Source organism: Diuraphis noxia, unplaced genomic scaffold (genome assembly GCF_037042655.1).
Source record: "Diuraphis noxia isolate RWA-SAM2 unplaced genomic scaffold, SU_Dnox_SAM2 contig0003, whole genome shotgun sequence".
Lineage (NCBI taxonomy): Eukaryota > Metazoa > Arthropoda > Insecta > Hemiptera > Aphididae > Diuraphis > Diuraphis noxia.
This window is the reverse complement of record NW_028301713.1, coordinates 38,083,035-38,105,638: the sequence shown is the minus strand read 5'-3', so window position 1 is coordinate 38,105,638 and position 22,604 is coordinate 38,083,035. Positions and strand designations below refer to the sequence as shown.

Sequence of the window (22,604 nt, the reverse complement as noted above, 5' to 3'; positions counted from 1 at the left end):
TACGATTTCTTCTATCTCACGATGGAAATAATAATAATATGTTAAACATGATATTTCTGTAAAACTTTGATGAAGATTAAAACTCATTGTTATTTTATATTATAGAAATGTAGATACAGACTTACGATATACTTATTATTATTCAATTCATACACCAACTTCATTCTACAATGTATTCTGCATTAAAATTACAATATATAAGCATACTATGATTTCATTCGATCATCATATCTCGCATATTAATAATTGTTATCACGCAGTAAAAACTCAAAATAAATTCATTATACAGATACAAATATTATAAAATAAAAAAAAACTTACAACTTATATCGGTTTATTTATAGTATGATAATGATAATATAATATTTATATTTAGGTAGGTATCTTCTTTATAGTTTATATGCATACACAGAAGACTTTTAATTTAATATTTACAGCAATTCATTGATCAAAACTTCAAAGTTTACTAGTGATTCTGGTGATGGATTTTTATCCCATCGAGAGTTTGGGATTCCTATAAAAATTATTATTACATTATAATATTATTATAATATTAAGAAATGTTATGGCTTAAAATCGTAGTGCGTAGGTAACCTCTAAGAGGTTTGACGTGAATTTTAATAATTTCGATATAGGTTATAGCCTTATAGGTGGTGTATATACCCTTACAAAGTTTTATATGTTTTAATAGATAAATCCATGGTATAATAGTTTTTACGATTACCGTATGTTTTAGCCTTATAGGTATAATTACTCATGAATTGAAAATATAAAAGTATACAAAAGTACATTGTTTTTTTTTTTTCGTTTTTGTATTTCTATCGGAACTTTAAATTTAAGAGAGTTGTAGTACCAACCTGATGATGGTAACACAACGGATATAATGCTGTCGATAAGTTTTGATTTCAGTATAAAATCACTGGGAGTTGTACACGTGAGCGACGGTGACGAATTCACTTCAATCAACTAAGGTTTGAGGGCTTCGTCTACAATAATATCATAACCATAGCATTCGAAACAATGTGTATCATGAGACATGACGCTACCTACAAACAGCTTTCAGGGAGTGCACAATAATCGATGATATATCATTGAACAGTTTTTGAGTACGTTTTTCTCCTCGTGTACTGGTCAAATACAATTTTAGATTTTCGGTAGACCATTTACCACCATGAATACTATTGTAGTGATCGCTTATATAATATAATAATTTAAAAGATGATCACAATAATCAGTTATATTATCCATATTATCTGACGTAATATCCACATAACATAAATATTATACAATAAAAGTACCTAATATTCATAAGAGGAATTCGTGGGAGGCTTAGAAATAATAAAATAATACTCATGTTCATTTTAGAGATTTTGAAACAGTTGGGTTCTTACGACAATCAACTATAATATCAATATACTATAGTAAAAATCTACAATTATTCCATACAAAAAAGAAAAAATTTAGGTTACTAATTCATTGCCAAAAAATAGAAAGCTTATATGGATAAAATATTTAAACATCGTGAAAGGTTTTTATGAAATATCTACCAATAAGCATTTAAAAAACTGAAAAATAACGACAACAAATTTTGTGAGTTTTTTGTTTAAATTGTCAATAGTTCAATTTGTATTATTTTTGTAAGAAAATCAGTTTTTTTACAACTAACCAATCGCATAAGAATAAAAACAAATAACGCCTTCAGAAAAATTGGAAGATACTTTAAGGTGAATTATTTATTACTTAAATCAATAAGGTAGGTAGTAATTCGATTTTTAAACAAATGTCTTGCAACAGCCCATTGGTAAAGATCGTTTTAATTTTAATTTCAAGACATTGCATAGGCATATAAGCACTATACTATTATAAAAATACACTGGCTGCGTTAAAAATTAAATATATGCCAATTTTTATGACTGATAACAAAAATATTGAATTTACAAAAAAATCAGCAGTTATCTTACAAATAGAATTTCTCTCCTGTATTTTAGATATCAACTGAAAACAGTAAGGTATTCGAAGTCCATTTCATTTTAACTTTTTAAGGTAGATATTCCAGACACAATATTGAAATATTAAATGATTATTTAATGGTAATTTTTGGACACATGATTTTGGTGGTTATTGATAGCAAAATAAAAATTGTAATGATATTGACTTAGAGTACACGATGTCCACTAATCACTATATATCTATACTCCGTAAGCTTAGATCCAGTATTAAATGTTTACATTACATAATTATAGGTGTAATATAATAAATTCAATAATAATAAACTTACCTACGTAAATTACGTATTCCTTCGCAGTAGTGATGGTCAAACGGTGGGGGAAAGAAAGATCCATCCATGGTCTTTTTATCAATATTTAAGATCTGATAACCATTATAAATTATACTCTTAATAATCAAACCGTCAATATTAAAAAATTAACCATAACCCCTCTCCATGACAAAATCATTTGACCGATATTGATTCACAATCAGTACCTACTTAAATTTAAAGCTTTATCATTACATAACTGTCATACTGTCATACTGTCATACTGTCAACTCATATGTCTATAATAATATATTATATACCATATATCATATATATGAATAGCAATTCAGAGAAACTCAACGGGATATAGAAATTTCAAAATGTCTATAGCCTATAGGTACCTACTACAAAGCTGTATTATTTACAAATATAATTTTTTATTAGAAATGATTTATTTAAGACTATTGTTTTGTCAAATATCATTGTCTATCACCTATGTATTTAATATATTCTTCAGTTTGAATATTGGATAAACATAAATAATAACTTAAAAGTTTAACACCACGATAAAAATATAGTATATTAACATTTAGGTATACGTCATATAATACCAACCATAAGTTGTTAATTTTAAAATTACCATGTAAGTCGATTAGTATATTTATTTTATTTTATGTAATACATTGTATTTATTACCTTCTTTTTGTACTGATACGTTTGTCAAATGAGCTAATAAATAATTGATGTCCATCAAGTTTGTGTTATACTTTACACTACAGAAACGACAAAAACCCTATTTTTCTAGGAATAAATGATAATCAATGGGTAGTACATAGGTTGTAGGAATAAAATCCAAGTACAAAAATGTACCAGAGATACATTCTGCAATAGGAGTACCATTTTTTATCAATTCACGACGATACGTCTAATATTTCTGTAAACGAATATAATTAGACGTATTGAGAAAATAAAACAGTGAATTGCTATGGATAGTGGATACCAATATACAACATTATTTTTTTTCTCAATATTTGTCAATAATATATTTTTTATCTACGTAAAACAACAAAAAAAACTCAAATAATCAAAATTTTATCTTTCTAAAGTACCTATACCACAGAATATATGAAATTAGATAGTTAAATAATTTCATATATTATGTGCCTATACTATAACCAAATAAATCTCCAATTAAAACTCCAACTACTAGCAAAAAAAAAATAAAAAACATCAGAAAAATCTTACAACAGAGGTAAACAGATACCTTGTAGTTTATACTAACTATTGTTTGAATTGTATACTGCGGATAATTTGTCCAATGAAATAAATTGGTAAAAATTGATCATGGACCCTTTGTACGGTGATATTACATTAAAAATTTTTTTTAATCTAACCAGTGAATTATAAGTTATAAATCATATTATTTCCATAACAATGATTTTTTTTTTAAATTTTTATGTTTATGTCATAGTACAAGTTATTTATAAAATGGACTGATCGAAAAGCTGAAACCCTTCACAGTAGCAATATAAAAATCTGAATTATTAATTGTAGAGAATCAAAAAATCAAATTCTTCTGTTTGTAAATCATTTAAAAATTTCAAATCAAATTTAAAGAAAATTCATAATGCTTGTATATAGCACACATTTACTGTAATAACTATTATTATTATTTTTATATATGTCTGTTAACTACCTGTGTTTTTTTATAAAAAATTATGTGATTAGCATATATTTTTTTACATGTAACAGTACAATATGTAAACGGTTTTAATTTTTTCTAGGTGACCTTACAAAGTGTTCTACATCCTAAAACAGAGTACCAATATAATATCTTTTCCTTAAAACCACTAACTCTACAACATCTATTATAGTTTCTCAGACCTAACCGTTATCGGTCGATCGCGTGATAAACAATCGGACATTTTTTTTTACTTTTTCTCGTGTATTATTAAAATATTACATTATTATTATTATTATTATGAAGGAAACTCAAGAAACAATAAATATTTATTCTACTTCAAATGTAGTTACACTTGTTTGAAAAGGTTAGCGACCCTTGCTAATAGAGTAGGTAGGTTAGGTACCTTTATATTGTTAAAATGCGCGATGCGCAAAAGACCCGGTGTAGGTGAGTTGATTCCCGAGACCTATTTTATGTATTAGTTGATTCCCGGGTCATTATTAGGTATGTACGAGTTGATTCCCGGGTCATTAAGAGGGACGTACAAGTTGATTCCCTATTGTTGTATATTAATTATCAATAGATTGCACAATTAAAGAATTTATAACCGAAAAGAGTTCGACCGTCACACACAACTCGCTCTTGTCCACCGAGACCAGATTCTATTAGAATTGAAGAGTTTATGGACTATGTATTTGATAATTATATTTCCCCAGAAGCAAGTTTTCCACCAAGTATATTCTAAACTCAACAGTTGTTTTTATACTGGGCACCCAAATATTTACGTATTTATAAATGAGCTGTTAGATGTACAATCAGAAACATACATAAAATGCAAGAGTAATGGAACTAAGAAATCTAAAAAACACCAAGAAAAACAAATTTTTTTAAGAGAAGTGATGTCACGGTATACTGGTAATCTTATTACCAGATACCAATTTATAAAAACAGTGAGTTACAAATTTTTACCAAATTACTAAATTTTTTTATATTTTTTTTACCTATAATTACTAAATTTTTTTAATAATAATTTTTAGTAATAATTTTTTTAATAAATAATAAATATAATACAATTAATAAATAAAAATTGAATGATTTTCAAAATAGGAAAAAACTACATTTTTATTTAAAAATATTTTACTAAATATTAAATAAAACACATAATGATCCGGGAATCAACTCGTACATACTTCCTGATGACCCGGGAATCAATTTGTACGTACTTCTTAATGACCCGGGAATCAACTAAACGGTATTGGTGCAGGTACCCGGGAATCAACTCGTATGCGGCCAAAAGACCAACCAAATTTATTACCTACCTGTAGTACTAATGATGCGCAAACAACAAACTCCGAGAGTAAGTATATTATTCTTATTGTATTTTTTTTTCTTTTTTAGTTTTAATCATATCAAAATATGAACACCAATACACCATGTTACCTATGCCTAAATATCGAAAATCAACAAACCAGACTATCTAGCATCAAAAATTGCAAATATCTATATTTTAACACATAAATGTATTCTATGATATAATTTATAATTCTAATCATAATATATATAATATGAATGAGAATTTACCTTATAAGTAAATCTTTTCGGCTGAGTTCATAGTGATTTGGAAAATGATTTATGATCTGATCATCTTTCAACCTATAATTATTTTCCGCGTTAAAGAAACAACGACAAGTTTGCAAGCTAATCCAATAGAAATGCCATTCATCTTCAGGGCCTACATGTATCCATCCACGTTTTTCAAAGTTACTTAGTAACACAGAACGATCTATATCTATGCAATATTTTATTTTAATCATAATATTTACTTATTTATTTTTTGTACATAACATAACAAGTATTGGTTACGTGTGTAATTTGTACTCTCTCCTTAACAATCGAATATCGAAGAAAATATGTATCAATAGTAAACAAAATATATAGGTAGATGCTCAAAAGATGAGAGCTATGATAATAGCCAACTAAATACATTTAGGTTATACATTCTTAATAATGACATATATTTATTCATATTATATAATAACCCGGATTAGTTGTCCACTCCAAAGTTTAGAGCACCGGTGATTATCTATTTATTATAATATATTATCTATTAACACAATAATTAAGTGAAGGTCAATGTTGAAGGTAAAACATTACTATAATTTTTTTTTTTTACTCTACATGTATAATCAAAACTCAAAAAGAACAGTAGTTAAGTAGTTAGTACTTTAGTAGGTACCTACATTATTTTTGTGAGCCATTATATATATATTTATGCACACAGTGTATCTGATTCTGATGCCACTACACATGTAGTTTTTAAATGATTAAGGATCGATAAAATGAATTCATAACAAAAAACAACGAAAAATATGTTTTTTTATAGCAAAATAAACTTCATTTTTTCAAATGGTAACTAACAACTTTGTATTTTAATTTTTTAATGGATATTTATCTGAAAATGTTGATAGATACTTAAATTATCGTTATAAGATCACTAGTTTATTAATAATTACGGTCTTCTAAAGTTTCGTAAATTCATTAATACCTACTATAACAATTAGTACCTATAAGTTTAATTTACTAGACCTATTTTTTTTTTGTTCTATGATAGAATCATATTATTATTATTATGTTACGAAACTATAAAATAATACTATGAATATATTATAAATTGGATGGTATAGTTGGTTTGATAGAGTTTTAAGATGATTGATTTAATCATAACAACTAGAGAAGACAGGTGAGAGTCAAAAGGATTATAGAAATTAGTACTAATTGTAGACAAGACATAGAATCAGAGGCAATTAAGTATTTATTAGGAGCAAGGTTTGAAATAAGAGATAAAATTTCAATGATAGCATAGCACTCTACAGTAAAAGATGAAGAAGAAGGAGGTAGATTGTTTGAGAAAAAGAATTCATGAATATAAAAAGAATAACTGACAGAAAAGGGTAAAATTGAGCCATCAGTATACACCACAATGAAATGATTAAAATTCAACTTAAGATTCCTAATCATCTTCGTATAAAACATGAAAAAAATGTACTTGATACTCTTCAACAAAATGGAAGAGCTGAACGTTCAATAAGGACTACTTATGAGGCAACCAGAACAATGATCTATGCCAAGAATTTTCCAAAATCACTGTGGGCAGAAGCAGTCAATACAGTATAGTGTTCACATTAAATTATACTGGTAATTCAGGGAAAGTATGTAAAACTACGTACTACATACGAGTTGTGGTTTGATAAACTTCCTAAAATAGAAAAGTTTGTAGAATTTGGAATAAATACATATAGGTAGTTTAGTTCCAAAACAACTACGAAAGAAGTAGAATTCAAAAAGCCGTAAAGAATACTTTTATTAATAATATTATTAATTAATTAATAATAATAACACTTATTTAAGTCAAAAGGCTGATTTTTTACAATTTTTTTAATTATCAATATTTTCGTTGGGTAAATTATAGTAATTTATAGTTTATACATCACATATTATTAAAATAAATACAATAAAAAAAAATGATTAGATTTTAACATGCACTTATTTAAAAATGTTCTAATAAAATATTTTTTAAAAACTTTATTATTATTTGAAATTACAAGGTTTCTAACATAAACTAGATCGTAATTTACTTAACGAAAATATTGATATTTAAAAAAATTGTAAAAATCAGCCATTTAACTTAAATACGTGTTTTTGCCATATAAATTTTTATAAAAATCAGATTTACAAATTGGCTATATTGAATATTTCGAAAAAACTTTTTATCAATTTTTAAGTTTTTTATTTTCAGTATTAAAAAATAAAAAATAAAAAATGTACCGCAAATGTCTATTAATTAGATTTAAAAGAATTTTTTTTTAAATATTGATTAGAACAAAAGTTATTTAATTTGTCAGAATGTCAGTTCTCTGTGGGACACCCTGTATATAGTTGAATTGGTAACGTGGTATTTGGTATTCTTATTTTATTTTTATTATCTTTATTAATTGTGGTGTCCATCTAAAATCCCCATTACATAGATGATTGGTTAAATTTAAATTCTATTCAGAATAAGAATGTGGGAAAATGTGGTCAGTGATCAATTTATAAAATGAGTAAAATTATTTTAACTCAAAATTAAAATAAGTTGTGCTGGATTAAACATTTGTGGGCCCTAAGGCAAGTAAAATTTTGGTACGCTTCAAAATTATTTTATACAAACATCTTTAAATTTACTGCCTAATAATTAAAATAAACAGCTTTAATAATATTACCATCTAATATTAATGAATAAAATTATGTTAATTTAATATTTCATTTACAAGAAAAAATTATTAATTATTATACTATTTATATATATTTTTTAAATGATTCTTAATGGAACTATAAAAAAAAACTTGAAATAAACTGTGATTCTTAGTTAAAAACATTTGATTTTAAAATATTTTTTATTTTTTATTTTTTTTGTTGTAAATTCTTCAAAAATATCTTTGATATATGCTTTTCAATGCTATTTTTTTGTAGTCATAATGGCAAAAAAAATTAACCATTCTTGAGTTATTGAAGGTCAATGACAATTTTTTAACAACTTCTACTTCGAAAAAAATCGTTCCTCAGTATCATTGGTGACCATTAGACATCTATATAATTTTTTTTTTTTTTTATTATTACTTTAAAGCCTCAACAACTAAGGTTATTAGCTTACATACTTTAAAATATTACTTCTATATATTTTTGTTGCCTAACAATGGAAAGGTTGATTCCACCTTATTTTCATAAATTCATTTATACGATCTCAATGCCGGAATTGTTTCGTTGGCTTTTAATTCATCTAACTGTGATATAAAATACCTAAAATTAACTATTTAATTAATAAATTTAGTTTCAATATTCTCACATATTATTAAAATAAATACAATAAAAAAAATAATTAGATTTTAACATGCACTTATTTAAAAATATTATTATAAAAATTTTTAAAAAACTTTATTATTATTTGAAATTACTAGGTTTCTAACATAAACTAGATCGTAATTTACTTAACGAAAATATTGATATTTAAAAAAATTGTAAAAAATCAGTCATTTGACTTAAATAAGTGTTTTTACCATATAAATTTTTATAAAAATCAGATTTACAAATTGGCTATATTGAATATTTCAAAAAAAATTTTTATCAATTTTTAAGTTTTTTATTTTCAGCATTAAAAAATAAAAAATAAAAATGTATTCTAAAAATGTAGCAGTAACATTTTCGAGCCAAAATTGACAATTTTTTTTTTGGCAAATGCAATCGAAAACAATATTCAAAAAATAGCAATATTCTATTATCACCAGTCAGTGAGGAAATTCACAAAGTACTTTTTAGTTTATGTGTCCCTAGCACGCCAAACGATGTTTAGTATGACACTTAAATGAAAAGTTTGAACAAATATTTCAAACCAATAAAATCGTACATCGCGGATTGGTATACATTTTATCAAGCTAAACAAAGACAAGATGAATCGGTTTGCCAATGGGGTGCAAGTGTCAAAATCTTGCTTCAATATGTGGATCTTCGTCGGAACTAAAACAGTCATTCGAGACATATTTGTTGTCGGTATGGGATCAGGAACAATCCAAGATCGTCTGTTAGAAGAGGATGCCTCAAAAATTGGAGTTACATATTCAAATTTAATTAAAATCGCGACAGCCAAAGAAGCTACAATAAATGACAAGAGTGTTGGAAAAAAGTAGAATACGCAGACTTGAAGAACCAAAAAAAAAAAAAATAATGGACTTAGTGCCAAGCAGGATCAACACATACAAGGAATCAAAAATTAAATGCGGGATTTGTGACCGTTTCAATCACTTTCAAAGAGACTACAGATACAAGTACTTCGAATGCAACAATTGCGGTGAAAAAGGTCATTTGTCCACCGTATGTAAAAAGGGTAAGAAAGAAAGGAAAAATAACAAAACACAAAATAAATTTTTGTATGATAACAATGATGATGGTGAAACAGTTAATTATGATCTTTCGAATTCTTTATTTTCCATAATTGATCAAAATTCTCAAAATAAAGCGGTGAAACTGTTTGCTGTAAATTTAATCGTAGAAAATAATAATGTATGCAAAATTGATACCGGTTCACAACATAGGGTAATTTCAAAAATATTATATCGTCAACTGTTTGGTCATATAAAATTTAAAAAAAATTACATTTCGCTCTTTGATTACGTCGGCAATGACATTAAACCGATGGGAAAAATATTTGTCGATTTGGTGTACTAAAATAAAAAGTTTACAATGTGCCTTTGCCCTTTATGTTATCGACAATGGTAGTCCTCCACTAATCGGTCAAAATGATATAAAAAATATAAAATGTTTTACCTTGTTTAATATTGAAAATTACGTAAGTGTCGATAGTATTATAAAAAAATATAACAATGTTTTTAAAGATGAAATATGCACTTTTAACAAATACGAAATTTCATTAAATATCAAAATGGGGGCGGTACCTAAATTTTACAAACATAGGTCTATTCTTTTAACATTAAAGGGAAAAAGTTGAAACCGAAATTGAGCGTTTAGTCAAAAGCAACATTTTGGGAACTAAAAAAAGATCTGCTTAACATCTAATTGTTTCTCGTTTAAAAGGTCATATTTATTATAAAGAATTGTATGGTCCAGATACGATAATATTATTTATTTTTTTTTAGTAATTCTTAATAACATATTTACAGTCATATTAATTAGGTAATTTTAAATGGTAATTATGTGTGCATCCCCAGGTAGATATTCCATAAGAGCATACCAATAGTGTCACACTATTGGTATACTATATGTACAGTGTAAACTAATAGTGTGCAAGAGCAAATAAGACTATTCGTAATGTACTTGGTAATAAACAACTTTTTAGGGTTTTGTACTTCCAAAACAAACTCTTAATTTTCTTAACCTTCACAGCAATATGAATATCCCATTTTGAAAATCGATCAATTGAAATTCGTTTGTAGATCAGTACATCACTGAATGTATAAATTTAATAGATATACAATTAAAATTATCTTTAGACTTATCAATCATATTTCTGCAATAATTATTATTTTCATGATTTTTTCTTCATTCACTACAATCAAAACCTTTGATTAAGTTTATCATAAATACAACTTATTAAAGTTTGTAGTTCTTTAGAATATCTTTTATTTTTTCGAAAACCAAACTATCTTTCAGAAAAAATTGTCATCATATAATAGAAAATCTACAAATTTCATACAATCAAGTTTTTATACACTTTTTTAATTTTTTTGATAGGTAAGTGAAATTGGATGATAATTGGAAAAAACCTTGTTTAAACAGTGGAATTACACAAATTTGTTTAAATATTTTTGGAAAGCCATCTGATGAGAGTGACAGGTTAAAAACATGTACAAAAAGAAAAAGTGTAAATTCAGAAATTTTTTTAACAACATAATCATTAAAGCCATTTGTATAAAAAAAGCAGGGCTTAAAACCGGTAACCGGTTTGTAACGAAAACCGGTAAGAAACCGTATATTTGAGAACCGAAACCAGGTAATCGCTTTTAGCTTTGGAATCCTGGAAGCGGTTATTGTTAATCGGTAATCAAGGTAAATATCTAAATATTAACATCAAAGCGGTTACCTCGTATTTTAAATCCCGGTTTTATAAACAAAACCGATTCCCAACCAAAAAATCAACGGGTTTTTTGTGGAATTTATTAATTGAATTATGTCATGATAACATTATAGTTAAATTTAATTTTCCAGCTATTTTTAAATTTTTTTCCACAATTAATTGCCGTCGAGTATTGCTTATCTGTTGTGAATATCACATATATTATATAAATAGATATAACTATATAAGTGTATAACTATATAATATTATAAATACTGTCATAAACGTCGTCGTCGACCTTCGTCCTCGCGCGCTGATTAGTATTGAAATTTATTTATAATTCATATTTTAAATTACTATTACACCCATTATCATACCCATATCTCTAATAAAAATTATTATTTATAAATGAGTTTTTTAACTTACTTAATTAGTATTTTAGATAATTTTTAAGGTCATTTTTTGAAGTTTTTAGGGCATTTTTGCACTTTTTTTAGGGAATTTTTGAGTGTTTTTTAGGTCATCAACATCCTAACTCCAGTTATTACCAAAAAGATCTGTGTCAATATTTCACTCTTGGTGTCATCTTGAAAAATTATTTATTTTTTCGGTTTCTTACAATTATAATGTATTATGAATAAGAAAATTATAACAATAACATTTTTATTTTTTATTTATTAAGATCGCAATTATTTCGATCATATGCTTTAAAGTTTAAACAGTTTAAACTTCAAAGTAGTTTGAAAAAATAAATATTTAAATTATTGAAGGAAATCCGACCAAATTAAAGCATATTAAGTTTTTGATTTTGTATTAAATAATAATACTTTTGTTATCAACCCACGAATGCCCAAAATAAACTGTTTTAAAAATATGATAAAAAACTGAAAAAAATTATTTTTTTAAAACCGGTTTTAACCCGTAACCGATTACCAAAAAACCTTATCAACGGTTTTTAAACGATTAACGGTTATTATAGTGTTTGAAATATATTTATGGAAACGGTTACCGGTTACCAAAATATCACAATTAAACGATAACCGGTTACCGGTTTTCAAAAATTTTCGGCTCCTAACGGATCCGATTACCGACTTTATTGATAACGGTTTTAAGCCCTGTATAAAAGGAAGTTACATCTTTACCATGTAGAATTAATTTTTTTATTTCTTCTTTTGGAGCATACGAAATAGCTGAAGGGCCCACTTCTAAAATTCAGGATCAAGTACATCATTTAATAGGTAGTTTATTACCCGAAATTGGAAATAATGCTACATTTTTACAAATATATTTTATGTCAGAGTCGGATCAAATATCTATTCGAACATTATTACAAAACATTATTCAGCCAATTCGCCGTAGATATGTTTGCAAAAATGATTTCTGAAAGACTACACTTTATTCGTAACCATCAAAAACAACTACGTGCGGATGATTATGTTCACCTTCGAGATGATGCTAACAGTGATGCAAATATTAATGCTAATAACGTGGGGCAATAATTAATTCTTCCCTCCTATTTTACTGGCTCCCCACGTTACATGCATGAAAAAAATCAGGATGCCATGACTTATGTTCGTAAATTTGGCCGTCCAGATTTATTTATTACTTTCACATACAACCCAGAATGGCCGGAAATAAAAATGAATTATTTCAAGACCAAAAATCGTTTGATAGACACGATATAATTTCTATAGTTTTTCATAACAAAAAAATTTTATGCATGTATTAAAAAATAAATTTATTTTCGGAGTTGTAAATTGTTATGTTTACAGTGTTTAATGGCAAAAACGAGGTTTGCCACACTGCCACATTCTTTTGTGGTTACAAACGAAAATTCAGCCAGATGAAATTGATAAAATTATTTCTGCTGAGATACCGAACAAAGACAGAGATCTTATATTTTATGAAATGGTATGCAAGAATATGATTCATGGCCCATGCGGCGAGTTAAATATTAGATCGCCATGTAACATAATCGAATCTTGGTAAAATGAGTCGGGGTGAAAAAGTCCTAAGCCTAAAATGTCCAAATTAAAAAGGTCCAGAGTATATTATATACATGACAATATTAAAAATAGTTTATTTAAAAAAAAAATGCAATGATTATAAACTATAATTATTAATTACGTACTTATAGTTATTAGTATCACCTATATATATCAAAATGGATTTCTGTCTGTTTGTCCTTTATGCATTCCTAAACGGATGAACCAATTGCGACGAAATTTGGTACAGAGATATATTAGACCTATGCGCATAAGATAGGCTAAGTTAAAAAATGACAGACTTAAATATCATTCTATTGAATATTTGAATTGTCAGACTTTTCTCGATAAAACGAATTAATTTACATAATGATAGACTAAATTTATTATCAGTGTAAGTTTATTACTTAGTATATTTTAACCATTATCTATCTATATGTATAAAAAAATACCGCTAGCATGATCAAAAGCAACGAATTTAATTAACAGTTTGAGACATTTAAGAGGTAGGGCTTAATGGGCTAAATAGGGCTTAATGGGCTAAATAGGGCTTAATGTTTAATGGGCTACGAAGTGCACGGGTTCAGCTAGTACATAATATAACCTTTCCACAAATTACGATTAAACAATAATAGACTTTAATTGTTACAACCATCATTAATAATAATAATTTGTGGTTTTTTAATTAATAATGGAACAGAAACAGGGTAAAGTATTTATTCATCATTATTAAATAATATTTCAGTTAATAATTGTCCATTTTTTCTTTACCTAGGTACATATAGTAGAGTCACTCCCGACGGCATCCACCTTGCAGTGGGAGGGGGCAGGGGGGACTAATGGGCCATTCACTTGGTCCGTGCTAAGAGGTCTCTACCCTTGAGTCGGTCCAGCCCTTCTCTGGTTGGTACCGGCAGGTTTTGTCCACCTGCTAACACTAGCAAACGGACACAGAAGAAAACCGTGAACCACCACCGCGGGAGCGATCGACCCTCAGAGCCCCGGGAGATATGGACAACGGACGGAACACGGACAGAGGACGTGAGGCTGGCGTCGTCGGTGGCGGCCAAGCCGAATACAAACTCTATGATCATAGGCGGAAATTGGGGGGGGGGGCTTGAGGGGTCTTAGCCCCTCAAAACGTACAAATAGAAAAATTAGCCCCCTCAATTTTTGGTCATTGCACTACTTACATTTACCAAATGGCGAACGCAGTATTAATTTAGAAGCTTTGACTTCAGTACTTTCCGAAACTATATACCCTAACATGTATAAGCTTATGCAAGTTGCACTTACTCTTCCTATAAGTTCGTCTACGTGTGAACGTAGTTTTTCTGCGATGAGAAGGATTAAAACATGGCTGAGGTCATCCATGTTACAGAATAGATTTAATAACTTAGCTATAATTAGTATTGAAAATGATATTTCTAAAAAAATTGATAAAGAAGCCATACTAGATTTATTTGCACAAAAAAATAGATATATTATTTTAAAATAAATATTTTCTAGTTTCATAACAAAGAGTTTTCATTGTTAAAATGTAATTATATGTATGAGTATCTAAGTTATATGCATAGTATACTATATCTATATCTAAAATAAATCACGCTTAAGTTTTGAATAATGCTTAGGGTAATATTATGTGTATATTTTTTTTTTTTGCTTTGATATGCAATAAAGTATTTTTAAATATCAGCCCCCTCTAAAATTATGGAGAATTTCCGCCTATGTCTATGATGGACAAAACAAAAGAATCTGAAGTTAGTGCATCAGAGGATTCGGACCCCCATATGTTGGCGGTTGGAGGACGGTGCTCGCCCTAGGTGTCGCTATCACCTCCAAGCACTCAAAGCGTAGGGTCTTTAAAGCAGAACCCACCCCCAACAACGGTGTTGGTAAAGCTACTGCTGTCAGGGGTGTGGAACAGGCTCCCGACGGTGGCCGTAAAGCCACTGGAGTTACTGGAACTGGAACTGCAAGGACTATAACGGACGCAAACCAGGTTAGTACTTCGCTGAGAGCACTGAAGAAGTGTCTCTTAACCCAAGACGGCGGATTCAGGTTACTGGCGCAGAAGGCGCAGTCGCTCGGATCCTGGTCTGCGAAGGTTAGGAGCCCGGATGTTAAAATCACTATCAAGGAGATCCTGTATGTTGATCGAGAGCCTCGGGGAGTCACGCAATGAGGTCCACAGAGCATTCAACGTCCTGTTTCTTTCTGAAACCAGCCGGCCCGAACGCAACCACCCAAACTTCGGATAGTAAAACGGAAGCTCGGAGCTTCAAGGTCCTTAGCGCCATCGTCGAAGTGAAAGCAATAGTAGACGAGCAGCAGGGACAGATTAACAATCATTGCAATGTTTAATTGTCCCTTCATTAAATAAAAATACTTAACATACTAAATGATGAATTACCATCTTTCACTCGTAGGTTACTACACGAGATAACAACAGGTAAAATTTACATACCTACCTACGTTGATTCCTACATGGCAGGAAAATATAATAGGTATAATATTATAAAACTTTATTTAATTTCCATACATTTAAATTCAATATACTAAAAATAATTCCATATTTTATATAATATTAAAGCAAGCTGTACTATAATATAATATTAATACTAATTTATTAATTATAGTGAATTTAAAAAAATAATACTCAATGCGGCTATGTTGAAAAAATTGATTCAATTACAAGAGTTATAACCAAATAAGTTAGAAAAAAATACTTAGATAAATACGTTTGGACTTTTTACATATAGGTACTAAGTATGATAATATTAATATGAATGATAAATAGATCCAATTAATTAAATGTTGAATGCGCAACAATATTATCTTTCATCTAATTAGTTTGTTTAATATAAATGTTTATACATCAACGGTTAGATTATAACTTAGATGTTCGAATATGATATGGCATAATGATTATTTACATTTTTAAAACCATCATATTATTAATATTTAGATTTAAAAGAGATAACTAATTTATCCCATGTAGTGGTTATTTAAATTTATATTCAATGTCTTAATTTGAATATTTCTTTGATGCATTTCTTCAAGACACTTATTATCTATGGTTTTTTTTTTCAAAAAATACCTAATAATTATATAACCACCGTCACGATCACCGGGAGGTGGCATTGTCGAAACATGATATTCATGTATAAAATTTGTATAATAGTATACGGTGTGTATACGTAACGATTGCACTGATAGCAGTCACAACGAATTCCAATCATTGTTTTTGAACTAAGGTTCACGTTATAACGTATTTTTAATGACGAGTATTTTTCACATTATTATGTAATATGTTTGTAATTTAAAATACGGCTTATAATGTACCACAACCAAATACTATATTATATCGTACTAAGTGTTTACTTCTGTTACAACTACTATATAATCAACGAGGCGGCGACACAATGCATATTTTGTTATATTGTGTTTTTGTTAGCTGCTGTAGAAACCGTGGTGGGAGAAAATTCGGCTAGCCGCACAGTCACGCGATTATCAACTAGCGTCTAGAGCACGGTCTTAGAAGATAAGGTCGGACAACTATACATTATCAGCATTCCGCTTAGTGAGGCAAATCCATTTTAAAATTTGGCCGCTGTACAATTGAGCGCTGCCCTGCAGACTTTTTTTTGAGGTTATGGCATTATACATTTAAACAGATTTATAGTATTTATATTTATTATTTTAATTTATTTTATTTTTTTATACTAGTCATTACTCAATAGACAGTAGTACTGTAGTATGTAGTAGACACTAGTTCAAAAAACTATGACGGTCATAGTGGTAAAATATTATATTATAATTTATACTTTATAGTCAGATAGTCCAATATTCTACAAAAAATGAAAATTACTCCAAGTGCTATACAATATACAAATAATATAATTCGTAATATATACATTAATAGGTATGTGGTATTTACTGACTACTACCTACTTAATAATTAAACTTTAATTATTAAAGGTTTTATTACTTAATACTTTTTGTAAAATACTTAAATAGTGAAATTGCTAAAACAATTCTGTCTATGGAAGTATCTATAGACTATAAGTCATAATTAGATCTATGATATTCACAATTAACATATTATTTTCAATTATTCAAATTCAATAGTTTTTGATATTTTTCAAAGTAAATTATCAAACTATTCATCCAAAGAGTGTAACAAGTTTTGTATTTTAAAAATGTATTTTAAAAACTTGCAGTTATAATTGCAATAATAATTATAAAATACTAACAAAATTCACATTTCATATAAAGAAATAAGTATTACTATAATTATTAAAATGAATGGTAATAAAAAAAAACAAAATACTATCTATACAGAACTGTTACTTTTTTATGTGCTGTCTAATTTGATAAACCAGAGCAAAATTCAGCTAGGTGCATCGCGAATAGGTCCATTATAATACCATATACAGTTTCATACCAAGTAATAATATTTATTTATATATTTTCAGTGTTGGATTGGTGGAGTCTCATTAGGTTGGACCACAGCATAGATTAAATCTATTCTGTGGTTAGAGTTCCCTTTCTTTTTAAAAAAAAATGCTAAGCATACGCCTTATAATTATATCAATCCTCAAACATTTAGATCTTCACGTACTCAAATTGTTTTTATACTTTTTCATTTTTAATTATAGGTAAATGGTGAATTTATTTAATCATATAGGTAACAAAAATAATGCAAGTACAAAAAAAAATGACTGGTAGATGCCACTTACAAAACCACAATATTGGAAGATATCGTCCAAGACCGTGGACATAACCATATACGAGAGCTTACAGGGAATATCCACTCTTCCTAAGTGTCTATCCACGCCTGCAAGTCAAATATAGGTACTTACTGAACAAATAACATTTCCCCATTTGTCAACAATATCCTTTTTTCTAATAATTAGATCGTCCCGAAAATGTTTTTCACATATCACCTCATTAGGGCTAAATGATTATTTTCACACATAGGTCTTCTATTATGATTTTTATCAAACATATTTTTACTGCTTAACACGTCAAATAAATCATTTAGTTCTTGAAAAAAATTAGCCGTGTCTAATGCCGTTGTTGAATTTAACTGCCCAGTTGCTACACATGTTTTAATGGCTGCAGACACACTATTGCTAAACGTTTGAATTGCAATCTTACAGCTCATTTTTTGCAATGGATTTGGATTTATATGCTGATCGCCTATTTTGCACATAGCTCTGGTGGTTACACTTAAACGATCAATTTCATATGCTTTTTTAAAATCATAAAACCTTCATGTATCATTATAACAAAGGCCAGTTTAGCGGGCCGACTAGACCGACCCAAATGTCCTAGATCCACATACCCTTCTATCATGTCTAATGATTTGTTGTATTCTAAATAATATTTTATTGACATTTTGTCTACCATCGCAACACATTTTTTTTCTTGTAAAGACATAGTTTTGCACATCATTCTTAATTGACTCATATATTCTGGAATAAAACCGGGCATATATTGTAGAGCTTTGAGTCATGTGCGTAATGTACTTACACCTGGTAAAATAATATTTTTTCTCATAAACTTGTAAGCAGCTGGAGATTTATAGAATATAGAAATAGCTAATTTTTTTTCATTTTGTAACCAAGGTCTTCGTTTTTTATGGAGCAATTGCATTGTAACTAAAGAATTTGAGTTTTTCGATACAAATTTTGTTTTTTTAATAAATAATTTATAGTTCAGTTTGTCATTTTTATGTTTGTTATTTAATTGTTTTTTAAAAGACAAATATTTGATCTCTTCCTAGATAAGTTTTCCATCAAATAGCTATAGAGAACTCGAAATAAATATCGATACATTTTTTTTTGGCTGAGTCAAAATATTTGAAAATTTAATACAAAGTTCCTCATAAGTTAGTACGTATTACAGTGATTAAAAACTATAAGAATACAGAGACATAATTTTTTTTATTAGCGTTTGTAATTATAATTCAAATATTGATATAATTTGTCAAAATCACAAATATTTGCAAATTGTTTTGTAGTTAACAATTTATAAACTATATTGTATAAAAAGCTAAAAATTTACTGCAATGTTATCCATAAGTTTTTCTTATAATAATTATAAAATAAGCTGAGTGTAAGTCAATTAAAAAAATTTTACGAGGCTTTAAATTTTAAATTTTTTATGAATTTCTAGGATAAAATAATTTACGAATTTTCGTGATTTTTACGTATGTTGTCAAAATTAAAATTTGAATGCATGTAAAAAAAAATTGTGGCTATATATTTCTTTTATTTTTCAATTGCTATTGTAAAAATATTTTAGGAGCCTTGTATTAAATTTTCAAATCTTAGATATAAAAGGAAAATTTTTTATGAATTTCTATCTAAGATAATTTGAACATTGCCGTAATTTTTACGTATTTAGTCAAAATTTGAACTTTAAATGCTTATAAAAAAAAATTGTGACTATATATTTCTTTTATTTTTCAACTGCTATTGTAAAAATATGCATTTTTATTTTTCAATTTTTAAACTCAACTTTGTTTAGCTTGGATTTCCAGCTTGGTCTTCTATAAATAGAAAGCATACAAAACTGCAATATGCATCTCCTATTCTCCTATAACTTCCGAACCCTATAGTGATTAGTTTTTGAGTTATAAACGGCTGTAGCCCATAAGCGCAAAATATAATTTTGAGTATTATTTTAACCTAACCTTAGACTTAAATTTGAAAGTATTGATAGGATAGTATGATAGGATTCCATCTGAATAATTATTTTTGTTGTTATATTTCTAAAATAAAAATATAACCGATCAAAATAAACACAGTGTAATGTCCAAATTTAGTTTATTATTGTCTATTTATAACATACTAAATATTGGTGTTTTATTATAACCACTGGCATACGATTTATTGCATGAAACATAAATTAATTTAATTATGCATATCATAGTTTTCAAAAAAAATTATTTTGATGTATTTCAAAATAAAAATAAATTGTTCATCTATATTATCAACATTATAACACTGGAGTATTGGACCGTATAAACTAACGATTTTCTCTGAGTTAAAATCCTCGAAATTTTGTTACCTACGCGTGATTACTTTCATAAGTTGTTATAATAATAGATAAAAATATTAAAGATGCATTTTTTTCAGCAAGAATTAATTCAACCTACTGTAGTACTTGGTACATTACTTTAATAGCAATAATATTATCGCATAAAATATACTTATTATGGTATTATATGCTGCTATTGCTCTGAATAGTTTTTCGTATAATTCTAATTTTATATCAATGAATTTATGAATTCAAATTTAACACATCCATTACAGTGACCCATATGACACTTAAAGAACAGCGTAAAAAACGTATGTTTGTGTGCCGGAGCCCGGAGGTAAGTTTTCAGTATTTTACTCGTAAGTCAACAGTACGAGAGCGCGGATTTTTAAGCACTAAAAAGTATTGAAGTATACTATAATATATGCAGTAAAAAATCATGAAAATTGAAAATATGCATTAATTATGCAAGCATTTTTTTTTATTTATTTAAAATTTACAAATTATTTAATAATAAAAAATAAATAATTTATTAACAAATGGTTCATTAATCATTCATAATCAAAAAAAATTTTAGGGAATTTTCTGAACAACTTAATGTATTTTTTAAAATGTTATCTTTATTTCAGTTATTATTATTTTATGTCAACAAAATTATTTTTAATATTTCTACTTGGCATAATATAATTTAATATTTTTTTTTTAATTTTCGGTTAAATGTGCAATACATTTCAATTTTTTTAAAAATATGCAATAACCATTCAATATGCAAAAATCTGTAAAAAAAATTTGTCAGTATTTTCGAGCCAGCGCAGCGCCGCAAGCCCGTAACCGACGCCTTAGACCGCTCGGCCACCTCCTTCCCCTGAAGAAATGTTAATCTGCTGCCGCGCCGCTGCCGAACGACGCGACTTTAGCGATCTTAACGTCGACGTCTAGAACCACTTTCTGACTGAATCGCTCTACAACGGCGACGTCCAATTTCCGCGCGATATTATTATACAGGCAGTGAACGATTTATTGTATTTATAATCAATGGTATAATGTAAATACTTTGTACAGGGTGATTATTTTTTAAATGTGCATCTTGCAGTATAACTACATGTTATCTTGAAATAAATTAATTTATATATTTTTTTTTAAATTTTAATCTTTTGTTTAATTAATTTATATATATATATAACTAGTTAGTATTTATACTTAATTTTGTGGTATATTTTTGAATTTAATTTTCACATAAATTAAATGCCTCTTATTGCCTTTTTTACATTTTAAATGCATACAAAGAATTTTTGAAAAAGCTATTAACCAATGTTCTCGGCTAATGACGACACTGTTTATTTTGCTAATTATTAATTATATAGTAATTGGTAGGTACTTGTGTCGAATTCAAATATCCATTTTTTTTAAAATAATATACTGTTTCAAATTTATCAATATACATTATCAGCAGTTCAGTTTGTAAAGATACAAGATAATATTGATAAGAGCATAAGGCCACCATCTTGCAGCCATTCGGCGGTTTCTGTCTCTAGACGCTAGTCGATTATCAGGCGTCAGTATTCGGTACCGATGTGCGCATGTCAGATGTTATTGATCATTAATATTGCCTGCACACCTACGTGTTTGTTTTCTAATGGATGTGTGGATTACAGTCGTTCACTCGTGCGATTGAGTTTAATAAAAAAAGTCATCTATATTTATATACAGTATTTTACGGGCTTCATCTGCAAACTCTGGTAAAAAGAAGTTTATTTTTTAAGGTAGATATATTATTTTTCATTACTGTTCTAATTATTATTATTATTATTATTATTATTATTATTATTATTATTATTATTATTATTCGATACTGAACAATAATAAAATGTCTACTATCGTCTGTGGACGCAACAGCTTTTTACAGGTGCGCAGTATCACAGCAGTAGACTGTAAAGTTTAGATACATTATTATCTAAAAACGTGAACACAGTAGTAGACTAGTCACCAGATCGCCGAATAATTACTGAATTACGTCTGTACGGT

The 22,604-nt window shown here is 27.9% G+C and overlaps 1 pseudogene; it reads right to left on the bottom strand.

The window, feature by feature from the left end:
- Positions 1-258: 258 nt before the first annotated feature.
- On the bottom strand, positions 259-5,755 carry LOC107168071 (polyglutamylase complex subunit TTLL1-like; annotated as a pseudogene).
- Positions 5,756-22,604: the final 16,849 nt, after the last annotated feature.